Source organism: Paramisgurnus dabryanus, chromosome 21 (genome assembly GCF_030506205.2).
Source record: "Paramisgurnus dabryanus chromosome 21, PD_genome_1.1, whole genome shotgun sequence".
Classification (NCBI taxonomy): Eukaryota; Metazoa; Chordata; class Actinopteri; order Cypriniformes; family Cobitidae; genus Paramisgurnus; species Paramisgurnus dabryanus.
In genome coordinates, this window is record NC_133357.1 from 4,946,988 (window position 1) to 4,960,180 (window position 13,193).

General features: G+C 34.2%; 1 long non-coding RNA gene across 1 annotated transcript; it reads left to right on the plus strand.

The window, feature by feature from the left end:
- Nucleotides 1-1,076: 1,076 nt before the first annotated feature.
- On the plus strand, nt 1,077-2,720 carry LOC135775195 (uncharacterized). Its single transcript, XR_010543841.2, has 2 exons — nt 1,077-1,275; nt 2,537-2,720. It is a non-coding gene; the product is annotated as an uncharacterized lncRNA (long non-coding RNA).
- The last annotated feature ends 10,473 nt before the right edge of the window (nt 2,721-13,193 follow it).

Sequence of the window (13,193 nt, forward strand, 5' to 3'; positions counted from 1 at the left end):
GAAATGACTACAGTTAAGACACAGCAAAACCGGCTTATGGAATTATTGGAGGAAGTTAAACAGCTACGCCTCCTAAACATCGAAAAGGATAAACGGATTGCGGGGCTTGAACGGAGGGTGGATGATCTGGAGCAATACTCCCGGATAAATGACTTAATCATCACCGGTATCCCGATCAAACCTCGCTCGTACGCGCGCGCGGTATCAGCGGACGAAGGCGATGAGCTCTGGGAGAGGAAAATTCGCTCAGTGGAGCAACAAGTGGCAGCTTTTCTCCAGAGCAAAGGAGTGGAGCTGGACTGGGAGCGTATTGAAGCTTGCCACCCGCTACCTAGAAGGAGGAATAATGACAGACCAGCAGCAGTCATTTTGCGATTTGTCAACAGGAAAGACAAGATGGCGCTGTTAAAACAAGGACGCAAACTTAAAGGGACGAATGTGTATATAAACGAGCATCTAACAAAAAAGAATGCGGATATGGCCAGGAAAGCAAGATACCTCAAGAAACAAGGAAAAATTCAACACAAGTGGGTAACCAATGGTAAAATCTACATTAAGTTAACTGGGTCTCCAGAGGAAGCGAAAACCATCACAATAAGGAACATGGAGGAGTTGGACAAGTATCAGTGATTATAATGCTCATCAATCATCTGGTTTCATTTAAGGTAACATCTGACTTACACTATCACAATGATCCTTGAGTCATATAGAAGTGATCAAAGGACAATTATACAATGACAGATTTATTACAGAGAATTGAACAACTTCGTCAAACGGATTTGAGTGCCACGGAATTCACTGAGTACAGTATGCATGATTTAGAGACGGATGTTGATCCCGACAACAATTTCCTTTCTACTACTAGTAACCAGGGCCGGCCCGAGGCATAAGCGAACCAAGCGGCTGCTTAGGGCCCCGCTGGCCACCAGGGGGCCCCCGCCCCAATCGTTTTTTTATTTTTATTTTTTATACAATTAAATAACTTAAACAGGTAAAATAAATGGATGAATGAATGAATACGAATTTATAAATGAATAATTAAAGACAAGAAAATTTTGATTTGGAGACAACTATGTGTCTGCAGTGCTAGCGTTTTAGTCAGGCGCAACATAGACACCTGCGCCACCTGCGCGTCAGCGCGCAAGTGCACAACGTCGTCACTCACTGTAAACAATGATGAGCCATTTGACATGTCAAAAAAAAGGATATATCCCTCTGGGGCCGAAAAGAGAACAAAGAAAAGGACCGAGGATGAGAAAAAAGAGCAAGATAAAGGTATGTTTGCATGATTATATACAGTATGTTTAATTTGTGTTAGTGGTGTGACAGATCGACGTTAATCCGTGACCGTGTTCGACCCACGGTTCGGCTCGCATGCGCTTAAATAGTGAAAGTTTATCATTTGCACGTGTTTCAAAGGCTTTCAAAAGTTAACATTTCAAGTGATTTTAAACATTTTATCCCGCAAAAAGGCGCTAAAGTGAGCAGTATTCTGCAAGCCCATGCGGTTTAAATTGTCCAGCCCAGCTCCCTTCAGAGATCAGAACACTAACACTTGATGTTTAAACTTTAGAGAGAGTTCCGCTATTTTGTGTCATACTGTAGTCCATTAACATATATTTGAGGAATAGAGCACTGAAAAGAACATAACGTTTTTATGCTCCGCCGTCTGTATTTCCGTCTGTGTGAGCGCGCCGCGTATAAGTGCACTTAGTAGGGCACACATAAAATCTTTCTGTTCTTGACAGGGCACATACAAACAAAATGATCTCCACAGTACTCTTTTCCAATAAAAACAGTTGTTTATGTCTTTAGACGGTTTATGTATAGATTAGGCAGAAACCAGGTCCGTGCTTCTCTTAAAGAGACAGTAACCTTAATTAACATACTTAAGTCTGTGTCATTAATGTTAATCAAACCTTCCAAGACAAAGAGAAAATCACTTCTGTAGCTCTAAAAAAGAATAATTATATTTAATTCATACAATAAAGTGTTATAAATTCATTTGATTTGATTTCTGTTCCTAATGCTAATTTTAGCCCTTACTTAATGTGCAACTTTGTTCTTTTTATAAATGTTTGTAAGTAATTTCTTCATTTTTTTATTAGTTTTTCCAACCCCTTATTCTGCTGATCCGAAAAATTATCAGATCTGTGCCTCAAAAACCATAATGTGATCCGAACCGTGAGTTTTGTGATATATCACACCCCTAGCTAGCATTGCTGTATGTGTTGACGTGAACGTTCCAACATCGGTAACGTTCCAGCTTCATAGGCAAAGCACATGCGCTCTCTGTCTAAGATCTTTGGTAAGAGATGGTATTGGACTTTATGAGAATATATACCAATACCATGTTGGGTAGGGAGATTTCTTTGATGAAAATGGACTTCAATCTTATTTATATGGTGGGTAGTGATGTAACAGTGCTATCCTATATTTATTTATTTATTGCTTGTTGTGTAAGTAATGAAAAATAAGCAAAATAAACTCATTCTGCTCGATCAACTATGCACTTATCCAATGCTATTTTTTTCAGGAACACTGTTGAAGTACTTTGGAGCACAACCAACTCCACCCGCCCCTGATGTTTCATCAAGTGTCAGTGTCTCCACAGCTGATGATGCAGCAGATGAGGTTTTTCTTGTTGGCCAATGTTAACATTCCATAGCCTGTTAATATGACATGACACATTGAAGAATAAAGTATTTTATTTAAGTATAGATTTTTTTCATTATTTAAATTATTGTTCATTTATAATGTAACATTAGAGCGTGACATTTGTGTCCGCGTGGTGGGAGGGGGGCCCCCAAACACATTCTGCTTAGGGCCCCCAAGAGGCTCAGGCCGGCACTGCTAGTAACAGCTGTAACTACTATACGAATGATCAATATATCAATAACTGTTTGACTAATGATAAACTTACAATTATTCACTTTAATAGTAGAAGTCTGTATACTAATTTTATTGCAATAAGAGAATATTTACAAAATTTTGTGCATCCCTTCAGTGTAATAGCAATTTCTGAAACCTGGTTTAAACAAGAGAAAAGAGTTGATTTTGAAATGGATGATTATGATCTGCATTATGTGAATAGACTCAATAAAACAGGCGGTGGGGTTGCATTATATGTGCATAAAACTATAAAATATTCTCTTCTAATTAATATGGCAATTGCACTCGATAATGTAATGGATGTATTACTATAGAAATAAGTAACAAAAGGAAAAAAATATCATTATAAGTTATGTTTATAGATCCCCTGGGTCAAGCATTGATACTTTCAATGGAGAGATGGAGAATTTGTTTTCAACAATTGGTGATAAGTTTTTATTTATTTGTGGGGATTTTAATTTTGATCTCTTAAATCCTAACAAACATAAACCAACTGATGAATTCATTGAAAGAATGTACTCAATGTCCTTATTCCCAATTATAACAAAACCCAGTAGAATTACATCACACAGTGCAACCATAATTGATAATATTTTCACTAATGATTTGTCTAGTAAGTTAATTTCGGGTTTGTTTATTTGTGATATTACAGATCATTTACCTGTTTTTGTTGTGTATGATTGTAAGGTGTCTAAAACAAAGGAAATTGGTAATGTGAGGCATAAAAGATTACTAACTCAAGATGCAATTGATGCATTTAATGACGACCTGAGACTACAAGACTGGAGTTCTGTTCATAGAGAAGGTGACACAGATAGAGCCTATAACAACTTCCTACAGATATTTTTACACTCTTATGATAAGCATTGCCCCATTTCTGTTTACAGCAAGCACAACAAATATTTAAAAAGTCCATGGTTGACAAAAGGTTTAATAAATGCATATAAAAAGAAAAATTATTTATATAAATTATTCATTAAATTGAAATCAAAAGAAGCAGAGAATAAGTATAAGCTGTAAAAAAATAAGCTAACTGATATAATAAGAAAAGCAAAGAAATCCTACTATAAGAAATTATTGTTTGATAATAAATCTAATATAAAAGGAACCTGGGATGTATTAAACTGTATTCTTAATAAGGGCTCAACAAAAACTAACTACCCTGAATACTTTATAGATGCACATGGTGAATATAGTGGTAAGAATAGGATAGTCAATAGCTTCAATAAGTTTTTTGTAAATATCGGTCGTGATTTGGCAGCAGTAATCCCAGACGTACAAATTGAGCATAATATAGAAAAAATTGTGAATAATTCTAATACAATCTTTCTTACTGTAGTATGTGAAGATGAGTTAGTGGACATTGTCCATAAGTCCAAAAATAACTATTCTATGGAATGCAAAAAAGACAAATAATAGAAATTTAGGATATTGGAAACTGAATTGTTCTTTTTTAGATCAAATCCCATATACTGAGGCAATACAAGATATTATTAAAAAATACAAAAATATGACAGATATTTCTACATCTTTAAAATGGGAACTATTAAAAAATGAGTGCAGAAGCTATTCAATTAAATATGGAAAATAACAGGCTAAAAAGAGAGTACAAATTCATGATAACATATTAAGCAATATTAATTACCTTCTTAAAAAAACACTACTTAACGAGGAGGAATTATTAAATCTTCATGATTTACAAGAGAAGCTTGATAAACTTTACATAGAAAGAGCGAAAGGAGCCTTTATAAGATCAAGAGCCAAATGGCTTGAATATGGTGAGAAAAATTCCAATTATTTTTTTAATTTAGAGAAAAATCGTGCTATTTCCAAAAAAATTCAAAACCTTTTTGTAAACGACAATCTTACTTCTGATAGCCAAATTATACATTCATATATATATAATTTTTACAAAAACCTTTACTCCTCATCATTCAATGTTAATGAAAGTGAATCTTTTTTTGATAGAGTTGATCAGTTTATACCTAAAATATCTGCCAATAGTTTTAAAAGCTGTGAAAATCCTATAACTTTAGATGAATTAGATTGTATTTTATCCAAATCTCCATTAAATAAAAGTCCGGGTCCTGATGGCTTGCCATTTGAATTTTATAGAACTTTTTGGAAAGAATTAAGAGAATTGATTTTTACTGTTTTTAAAGATTGTTTAGATTCTGGCGAATTAGCAGAAACTATGAAACAAGGTCTTATTACACTTCTGCCAAAACCAAATAAAGATAATCGTCATATTGAAAATCTGCGCCCTATCACTCTCCTAAATTCTGATTATAAACTGTTAACCTCTTTATTTGCAAAAAGATTAAAACCTTGTTTAGAAGATATTATTTCAATAACACAATCAGGCTTTATGAAGGGTAGACACATTGCTAATAATATACGTCTTGTATTGGATATGTTGGATTACTCTGATCTTATTGAAGAAGGAGCCATTATTCTGTTCCTAGACCAGTGCCGGTCTTTCCTATACGCAAAGTACGCAATTTGCATAGGGCCCCGCACCACTAGAGGGCCCCCTTGATCTCAGAATTATTTAAAACCATTATATCAAAGAAAAATTATTATTATGTTTAATGAAAACAAGACGCTATAATTTAAATAATTTGCAAACTTCCGAATTTGTGCGGGTTTTTAAAAATACTTAATGATTTCTTAAATCACTGATATGTACTCGGACAACATGCAGGCAGTTTCTCAATCCGAAGGCTGCAGCCTTCAGAGGTCACATTTGTAGGCTGCATATGCGTCATAAAAACGTATTTTAGAATATTAACAATTATAATGTTGACTATTATTCTTAGTTAATGGTTAATTGTTATATTATGCTTATGACTTGCAAATGAAATGCTTATTTAACTTAAATAAATCAGGCTTGATGACGTATGCAGCGCGCATATGCGACATGATCCGGAGGTTGCAGCCTTCAAATTTAGAAACGGCCGCGTGCATGACGCAGAAGAGTGATTTGGTAACGATGCGCATATTATATGCCCACCATTGATTTAAAACAAAGACAAAGCTATCCGTCTGGAGCAGAATAAAGGGAAAAAAACGTGAAGCAAGGGAACAAGATAAAGGATTTGCGCGAGCAGATTAAGTCAATGTAAAGACACGCGTCTTAGCATGGGGCGATTCAAATGACGCGAATTGGGTGACGCAATTGCCGCGAAAACACGCGCTTTTTCCTTTGAACTTCAAGAACGCGCTCTCGTGCAGGATAATTTGACGAGAGAGAGAGAGAGAGAGAGAGAGAGAGAGAGAGAGAGAGAGAGAGAGAGAGAGAGAGAGAGGTAAGAATGGTGCCCACGTCGAGAAAACTTAATAGAAGACTTGAAATTTGTAAAGGATTAAAGTATATGTCACTCGTTTAATTACAGTATGTTAACTGGATAACACTGGATATAACTCATTGTATAGATAATAAAATAATGTATTTTGATTACACAAATCAAACCTAACTATATGATTGTAGCTGCTGACCAGCATAGGGAATCTCTATGGCTAATTTCTAAGACATGTTGCTGATACAGTACTGTGTGTTGTACCTTATCTTGTTAATTGAGTCTTTTTGGGCATCTTATGCCTAGAATTATTCAAGGAGATTGATTCTTTTAACTTACTTTAAAGTTTGATCAGTTGTGCATAATGACATGTGCAACAAATGGATATAGGGTGTCAAACTCATAGATTTGCAATATTTAAAATCAGACACTATTTTTAAAATATTTGGGGTCAACCTCTGTGACACCTTTAAAGGGACACTTCACCCATTTGCATTAAGCTTTGTATAGTTAGAACTCCAGTCATGTTTTTGAATGGTCATGCATCATTTTCTCAGTTGCCGCTGAGACTGGAGAAATACAGATTTCAGTGTTGCACATCCTTCTTTCAATGATGTAAAAATCATCATTTTGCATCATTAAAAGAAGGAAATGCAATGTCTTTGTTGAGGGAATGAGACTACAAACACCCCTTTTCTCTGTCAAATAGGCACCAAATTCTAAATGTATGTTACATTTCGAATACAAATATAACACTTTCAATAAAGATTAATGTTTCTACGGGTGAAATGCTCTTTTAAAGCTGAAACTTATCAAATCCTATCAGAGGTCCAGAATGTCATTGAAACACACCAGTGGCTTTGCTGTCATCAGTATTAAACATGTTACCCCTCGAAGTACCCCTCCCCACAGAGCCCCCCCCCCCCCCCACATAACAAATCCCAATTTAACCCCTGTGTATTAACAGTATGTATTTATATGTAATTTAATTTGATTCATTACATTCATTTAGATCAGGTAAATTTTGTAGTGCTTCTCACAACACATTTTAAATCAAAACAACTTATCAGCAAATACATGTTTCATGTTAAAATCAGCAAGTTTATCAGTCAGGGTTTCAAAGTAATGTGCATATGGGAATATTATACAGCTATAAGATAATACACTATGTGGTTAGTTAACAACTAACTAACAGCAACATTGACTGGGTTTTACCCAGATAGCACAGGTACGTCTGTGAGATGTCTGGTAAAGATCTGGAGATCTGGAATACATCTGGTGTGTAAAAACATCTTATAAAGGAAAAGAGCTGCTTTACATACATTCTAAATCAAAAACGTCTTGCAGACATCTTCAATATGTCTATATGACATCTTTTAGGAGACGTCTCACAGACGTATTGCAGATGAGAAAACAATTTAAATAAGACATCTTGCAGATGTAAACGCAGACATCAAATAGACGTCTCCGAGATGTATGTGTGCTATGCTATAAGGGTCTGAATGCACTGACAGAGGGCCCCTCACAAAGCTTTGCTTAGGGCCCCCCAGCATCTAGGACCGGCACTGTCCTAGACTTTTATAAGGCATTTGACTCTATTGAACATGAATTTATATATACAGCCTTAGATAAATTTGGATTTGGTTTTAAATTTAAAAATATGGTCAGAACTATATATAAAGGTATAAACAGTAGTGTTTCCCTAGCAGAAGGTACTTCTAAGCGTTTTGAACTTAGCAGAGGTATTCGACAAGGTTGCCCGATTTCACCCTTTTTGTTTTTAATTGCAGCAGAATTATTGAATCTTTATACTGTAAATTGTATCAATGTTGAGGGTATAAGAATTGGTGATGATATTATTTTAACATCTCAGTTAGCAGATGACACTTGTATTTTTCTTATAGATGAAAACCAGGGGCCGTATTCACAAAGCATTTTATCTTATCACTAAGAGTACTCCTAAATCGCACTAAAAGATTTTAGCTAGGAGTTTTCTCTTAAAAGTTATTCACAACGCCTTTCAGACCTACTTTTAGTAAGGAAAAATGATAACTCCTAAACTAAGAGTGAGTCTTCGTTGCTACGGATGACGTCAGTTCTCATGCACGAGCTGCCTCGCAATGACCACGGTGATTGGTTGTTAGATGACAGGGCTGTCATGCGGAACATAACACAGACGCACCAAATCATGGAATTACAACATCGAAATATGTCTGTGTCTTATACAAAATAATAATAGTAATGCCATCGAAATGCATATATAAAACAAAAGTCGTGAATTAAATTAAATTAAATCAAGGTAGCCTAATACAAATGAAAACCGCCAATTGCCTAATAATAAAAAACCACATTGCATTAACACTTGCTTGATTAATGTACATCCTATTAGCCTAAATAGACTACTTAAAGCAAGGAAATGTTGCCCATATTAAAGAAGCCTGCCTAATAATGTAATAAATAAATGATGGTGATTATGAACTCGCCAAAACGAAAAAGAAAGCCCAAATGGATGCAGGATCAGTTACTGTTGCTGGCCCAGTTGGTGCTGGAAAAAAGACACGTAATAAAAGGGAAATTCGGCACTGAGATATCAAGCAAAACTAAGCGTGACACATGCGAGAAAGTGATGTCAATGTACAAAACAACTGGCACCCGACCAACGTTTTCAACTAACCCGCCCGCTCCCTGGCCCGCATTTTTTTTAAGTAGTAATTGTTTAATAGTTAATTGCCATCTTTATTTCAAACGACCCGACGTAACGCGACCCGAATATCATAAAAAATATTTTTGGATGACTCGTAACCGCGGGTGACCGCATGCATCCGCTCATTTCGGATCAACCCGCGCATCACTGGGGAGAGGATTTGTTGCAGATCAATGCAGCATTCCCGCTTATGTCGCGGACCCCGGACGAATGCGAGAGGCGGTGGTATGCATTACAATCGCAGTAGAGGGTTGAGATTGCAGCCTTTAAACAGACTAGCATGGCAACAGGTATGCCTATAATATTAAAAATTTAATTTCATTATTGTTTCATGTAATTCTAAAAAACTTCCTGCTTGTCATGAATGTAATGAATTATGAAACGAATGTCATAAACAATATGCTTACATTAAAGTGTGCTTTTAAGTGTTATGTGCAATGCTTTTGAGTTGGTGAAACTGTCCATGTTAAGGAGGATCAGCACCTAAGACATTTTAAGATCCTTTGTGAATAGGTCTTAGTGAGTTAGGAGTCCTCTCGACTACTTTTAAGCTGTCCCAGACTTAAGTGCTACTTTTAGGGCTAAAATGCTTTGTGAATTACTCTTAGTGAAAAAAATTAGGAGTCCTAAATTTAGGAGTGACACGCCCATTATTTTTAGGAGTTGCTCCTAAATTCGCCAGTTAGGAGCTACTTTTAGCCTTAAAATTCTTTGTGAATACGGCCCCAGGTTTTGAGTGTTTTGAAAGGTTTGGATCTTTTTTCAAAAGCTTCAGGCCTCCTAATTAACACAGACAAGAGTGAAATACTTGCGGTTCATGGCTCTAACAAAACTGTTGTCAATGGTATTAAGGTCCAGCAGTCAGTAAAATATCTCGGCATAACAATTACAAAATCTGTGAAGGAAAGACTGGACATCAACTTTACCCCTAAGCTACAAAAAGCAAAAAACATTTTTAACAGATGGCTTCAAAGGGACTTAACTATACAAGGAAGAACACTGCTTTCAAAAGCAGAAGGAATCTCAAGATTGGTGTACCCGGCTTTATCGTTATTTGTGGACAAAAGAACAGCAACGTCAATTGACTCTCTCTTATTTAAATTTATTTGGAAAAACAAGACGGAATATATCAAAAGGAAAACAATGATTAGAGACCATGCTGAGGGAGGCTTTAATGCTATTGATTTCACAACTCTCAATCAGGTGTTTAAAATCAACTGGGTCAAACAATGTATGCTTGGAGGAAATGCTCCCTGGTTTTTCATTCCAAATTTATTATTTAATCGATGTGGTGGTTTAAAGCTTTCGCTAAGTTGTAATTTTAAATGTAATAAGTTACCTATCCATTTATTAGATTTTTACAAGCAAGCACTGGATTCTTGGAAACTGGCTTTTAAACACAATTTTTCACCTCACAAATGCATTGTATGGAATAATCAATATATCCTATATAAAACAGGACGGTATTTAATAAAGAATGTGTAGAAAAGAATATATTATGTATTTCAAAATTTGTAAACACTGACGGGACTCTAATTAGTTATGAAAAATTTAGTCAAGAAAACAGTATTAATATAACTCAAAGAGATTTTCTGAGAATAATTAAGCGTATTTCCCCTAAAATTCTACAGCTTATCAGATCATCCTTACAATACTCTCCTTTAAGGGAAGATATTCCTCGAATAATGATAGATGGTATTGACTTGTTAGATAAAAAATGCAATAATATTCATATCAGAAGAACATTACTCTCTATAAGTAGTATTTCTTCTAAAGCAGTGTCTTCATGGAAACGGTTATATCCTTCTGTATCTTTATCTAACATATGGTCTATTCATAATAAGTTTGTTATACCAAATAAAGTCAAAGAAATCCACCTTAAAATCCTTCATAATTTTTACCCCTGCAAGATATTTTTATCTAAATTTATGGATATTCACCCAGAGTGCTCTTTTTGTGGTTCTGAAAATGAATCAGTGATTCATTTGTTTTTTAAATGTCCCTTTACAACACCATTTTGGAATGAAATTTCAAGATTGATTTTTACATCCTTTAATAACCTTATTGACTTCACTGAAGAAATGGTCCTGTTTTTGTCATGTAATACTGGTTCTGTTCCTTTAAACAATACTATTAATATCCTGTGCTTGCTTGGAAAAGGTCATATTCATAAGTGTAAAGTAACAGCCTCAAAACCTAATTTTATTGCATTTTGCTCAGAATTAAAAAGTTTAACTGAATCTCTTTGTAAATTAAAGAATAACAAAAAAGCAGTTAAATCATACCAGATTTTAAATAAGGTTTTGAATTCACCTGTAATTTGAGATTTAATATTTAGATGAACTTTCCTACCCCCTACTTGAGTAAAAATATAACAATTATTTTATGTCTATGTATGTTTTTTCTTTATTTATTTTCTTTGTTTATTTTATTACAAATTGTTTTATTTATTTTATTATTATTACTTTATAAATCTTTAGAATTGTAAATCCCTCTTAAAAGAATGTTTGTTCTTATTATTGTATAATACTATGTTATTGTATAATACAAATGTTAATTGTTACTGACATAATGGTAATACAAAAAAAAAGAAAAAAAAAAGCCTTAGACAGTAAAAAAAAAAAAAAAACTATTCTATGGACTGCCATGCCATTAACATGGCTATAATAAAGAAAGTGATACATAATATCAAAACACCATTAACACATATTTGTAATCTGTCCCTCACAAATGGCTGTGTCCCGAAGAAAATGAAAATGGCAAAAGTTATTCCATTATTCAAAACTGGAAATAAACACAATTTTAATAATTGTAGACCAATTTCATTGCTTCCTCAATTTTCAAAAATTTTAGAAAAGATTTTCAATGCCAAAAATTTGTTGAAAAATACAATCTGATTAATGAAGGCCAATATGGATTTAGAAATAAAAGGTCTACATCTATGGCCATAATTGATGCAACTGAAGAATTATCAAAGGCTTTGGACAACAAAAAAATTACTATTGGAGTATTTATTGATCTGAAAAAAGCCTTTGATACTATTAATCATGCCATACTACTTAAGAAATTAGAAAGATATGGAATACGTGGGGTGGCTGGAAATTGGATAAAGAGCTACTTGAGTGACAGAGTACAATATGTAGAGATGGGTGAATTCTCCTCGGAGTGTTGTGAAATTTCCTGTGGTGTCCCTCAAGGGTCAGTATTGGGCCCAAAATTATTCAATTTGTACATCAATGATATATTTCAAGTTTCTAAATTAATTAAGTGTGTATTGTTTGCAGATGACACCAACATCTTTTATTGTGATGATAATTTTGACAAGGCCATTAATATGATTAATACGGAATTAAGCAACATAAAAAAATGGATGGATAGTAATAAATTATCTTTAAATTTAGATAAAACAAAGGCTATATTATTTGGTAATTATATGAGTAAAACGGACAAAACAATTGAGATAGAAGGGATACAAATTGATTATGTTTCTGAGATTAAATTTCTAGGAGTTACAATAGACAATAGACTAACCTGGAAAACGCACATTAGACACATACAAACTAAAATCTCCAAAAGCCTTGCAATAATAAATAAAGCTAAACAGGTCCTTGATGTCAATATACTACGTACACTGTATTGTACCCTGATTTTACCATATTTGTCTTATTGTGTGGAAGTATGGGGAAACAATTATAACAATGCAATCCATTCATTATGTATGTTACAAAAAAGGGCTATACGTATTATAAATAAAGCTAAATTTTTGGATCATACAAATCCACTTTTTATTGAATCAAAGTTATTGAAACTACAGGACTTAATTAAATTACATACACTACAATTGTCATATAAAGCATATTACAATCTATTACCTGTGAACTTACAAAAGTTATTTATACAGAGAGAACAACTGCATAGCTTAAGGAGGTATGGCAATTTCTTAATACCAAAGATAAATACTATTATGAGGAGTTTCTGTGCGACGATACGTGGTATTAAGTTATGGAATATTCTCAGGCATGAATACAAACAATGTCGAAGCTTAAATCAATTTAAAGTATTGTATAAAAAAATGGTCTTAACAAATTACAAGGAGAGTGGGGCGTAATTGTGTGCGTAGCATTAGTTGTTGGTTATGTTATTCTATCCTATGGATAGTTGGTTTACCATTGTTGGTATTATGAGACTTGTACGGAAATATTTATGGGTTGATGAGGTTGTGTATTTTACCTTTTAGGTATTTAGATTACCATTGTTGGTATTATCACAAGTGTATTAACACGGCTGTATATTGTGTG